At 31.5% G+C, this 3,397-nt stretch overlaps 1 non-coding gene across 1 annotated transcript; it reads left to right on the top strand.

Annotated features, from left to right (window-relative positions):
- The first annotated feature begins 256 nt into the window (after positions 1-256).
- LOC131183592 (small nucleolar RNA R71) lies at positions 257-363 on the top strand. Its single transcript, XR_009151635.1, has one exon. It is a non-coding gene; the product is annotated as a small nucleolar RNA R71 (small nucleolar RNA).
- Positions 364-3,397: the final 3,034 nt, after the last annotated feature.

Raw genomic sequence — 3,397 nt, 5'->3', positions numbered from 1 at the left:
ACTAAAAAGCTGAGTCAACTGATCAAATTTTGCATTCATGTAGTTAACTGAGTCAAGTTCATAGATCCCAGCTTTCTTTGGCTCAAGTGCTCTAGGATTTCCCCATAAATGGGTATTATGAGCAATCTTCTCTAATAGATCATAGCATTCTTCACTTGTCATTCTCATGAAATCTCCTCCTGCTTGTGAATCAATTGTGTTTCTTATGGCTGGAGTAACTCTGGTGTAGAAATTCTGAACAATCATCCATTTCGGTATTTCATGATGAGGACATTGCCTTTCAAGCTCCTTAAATCTCATCCAAGATTCATACAAAGTTTCATCATCCCTTGGTTTAAAAGCTACCATCAAATTCCTCAAATGAGTGGTCTTCCCAGGTGGGAAAAATTGAGATAGAAAAGCTTGAGATAGCTGCTCCCAAGTAGCTATAATAGCTTGTGGAAGTGAATCATACCACTCCAATGCTGAATCCCGAAGAGAGAATGGAAATAAGGTGGTAGAATAACTTCATCGAAACTCAGTTGTCTTTGTGTACCACATATCATCAAAAATTTCTTCAAATGAGAATGAGGATTTTCAAGTGGGCTACCTCCAAATTGTGAATTCTGAACCATTTGACTAAGACCAGTTTTTAATTCAAATTGATTAGCTCCAATAATAGGTCTGTTATCTCTCACATCAGTACATCTAGGAAAAGCATAATCTAACATGGATCTTCTTTGAGGATCATTTTGATTAGCATTTTGCCCGTTTTGCTCGTTTCCTCCATTATCTCTACCAATAGCTCTATTTTGATTCTCCATATTTTCGATTGTCTCCTCTTGCTCAAATATTTGTTGTTCTTCTTTTTCTGCTTCTTTTCTTTTTTTGTACTCCTTTTTGTTTGCTCGTAATTTTTCAATTTCGAGTTGAACAACAATTGATGTCACTTGTGCTTTTCGATCGTCTCATAAACAAGAAAAGTACCTGAAAAACACAAGGAACAATAGTGAAAATAAAAGAAAATAAAAATTCTAATTAGCTTAAAACAATTAAAATCCAACTTAAAAACAAACAATTCCCCGGCAACGGCGCCAAAAACTTGATGCTGTGTGTCCGCAAGTGCACGGGTCACAGTAGTATAGTTTTAAAAAAAAATGATATCGATCCCACAGGGAATTGTGCTTAAATTGGAAATAAAAATATAAGCTAATTAGAATTACAAAAATTAAAAGATATTAAAAATAAAATCTAAAAATTAAAATTAAGACAAAAATTAAAGATGTAAAATGAAATTTGGAATTAAAATTGGTATTTGAGGAATTAAAACTAGATCAATCAATTAACTAAAATTAATTAAACTAGATTACCCAAAAATTAATTTGAAATATCTATTTATGAAATTGAGAGGAATTAAATCTAAATTCAATAAAAATAAAAATAAAGTGATTATAGAAATTGGATTTAAATTGGATTTAAATTTAAATTGCTATTTATGAGGTTTGGAGGATTTATATCTAATTTCAATGAAAAATAAATTGATTCTAGAGATTGGATTTTCAATATTGTTTGCATGTGATTTTTCCCTAATTTAGCCAAACACATGAGAATTGCAATTTTGAGGGAAATCAATTCTTAAATTTTTGAAACCTTTTTCAAGCATCTCAAAATTGGTTTTCATTAAATCAAACCCTGTTTTCACGGTATTTCAAATCTAACAAAAACCCAATTAATGCTCTAATTGATTTTTGGAAAGTTCCCCTTAATCTTCTTAGCTTATTTCTAACACCAAGAAAATAAAGTTTATTGCAAGATTATCCATCCCCAATATTCACTTTTCAGTCCATCTATTAAGGATTAAAACTTAACTTAATGAGGGCCCATTCATCAAGCAAGGAAATAAGCACACAAGCAATAAATCAAAATATAACAATCTTCATTTAAATGGCTAAATCAGTTCAAAACCACAAAACAAATCAATATTTACAAACCCATCTCTAGAATCTCAATCAACTACTCACAAATCATTGTTTAAAAATAAACCCAAATGAAGAAATGAAGAAATAATGGAAATGTAAGCTTAAAGGGGTAGAAAAACCCAGCAGATTTGCAGCAGGATCTCTGCAGAAAAGTGCAGAAACGTGATCCTTGCTGCTGCTGGAAGAAGATGCAGAAGATGCTCCTCCCTTTCCCTCTTTCTATCTTTCTAAAAATGCCTTCCTTGCTCTCTATGGAAAGAAAGTGATAAAGGGCACTTTATATAGGCAAGGGGACTGTTCTAGAATGGGTAAAAGGGGGAAGGATCCAGAGAAAGTGAGGTAAAAAGGCTGGAGTAACGGAAATGCCACGTCAAAAATTTTCCAGTAAAAACGACATAAGCCGAGTCAGTTGTGTCGCGGGTTGTGTCGCTCTCGGCGTGAATATCTGACGATCGACACAACCTGCGACATGAGCTAATTCGGTTGTGCTGCAGGTTGTGTCGCTCTCGGCCATTTTTTTTTTTTTTTTTTTTTTTTTTTTTCAACTTCAAAATTTTTGCAATTCGATTTTAATCTCCTCCAAATGGCTACTCTGATCAAAATACATCAAATTTCTCCAGATTTAACCTACAAAACAAATAAATTCCAAAAATTAAACTAAGAAATGTGAAAATTGTAAAATTGACTAAATATATACTAATATCTAAAATAATAGCTATGAATAAGGGTAAATTATGTGCAAAAATTACTCCTAAATGATGATCTAAAATGCATGCATCATCAATCTACCCCTTGTTTTTCTCAAGTCATCCTTAGATATTTATATATTGGTTTAAATTGACTCCTCATAAATTTAAATATTGAACCCTTTTTTTTTTAATGGAGAAATTAATTGACCCCTTTATATTGAGTAAATTATTGTATGTTTGTAGTGTATATGCAACTTCACCCATAAAAGTGTGAGTCTCATCTTTCTAAATTTAAATTTAACTGCTTTTATATAAATATTCAGCATACTATTTTTTAGTACACTAAATTTATTATATAATTTGACTATATATTGACCTCGAATTTTTTTTTTAATCCATCCATGGATAGACTTAGTGTATAATAGAGCTAAATGATGAAAAGATGAAAAAAAAATTTATATAGCCGATTTCAATTATTTTTGAATTCATACTTGCTTGTTATTGTTATAATGCGAATAAGCTCACAAAAAATACGCGGATAGAGACGCAACATTTTGATCTAATACAAAATGAATCTGGGCAAGTATCAAGATTAGGGTCAATTATGATCATTATGGCTAAAGAAGGAAAGGAAAAAAATTGAAAACCAATGTAGAGAAGGAGGGACAGCTGACATATGCCAATAATGAGGAAATGGTTAAACAATGCCATGGATAATATAGATTGATAAAATTGACAAATACTCATTTC

This window comes from Hevea brasiliensis, chromosome 9, assembly GCF_030052815.1.
Source record: "Hevea brasiliensis isolate MT/VB/25A 57/8 chromosome 9, ASM3005281v1, whole genome shotgun sequence".
Classification (NCBI taxonomy): Eukaryota; Viridiplantae; Streptophyta; class Magnoliopsida; order Malpighiales; family Euphorbiaceae; genus Hevea; species Hevea brasiliensis.
Note: the sequence above shows the minus strand (reverse complement) of the source record. Positions and strands in the feature narration are given on the sequence as shown.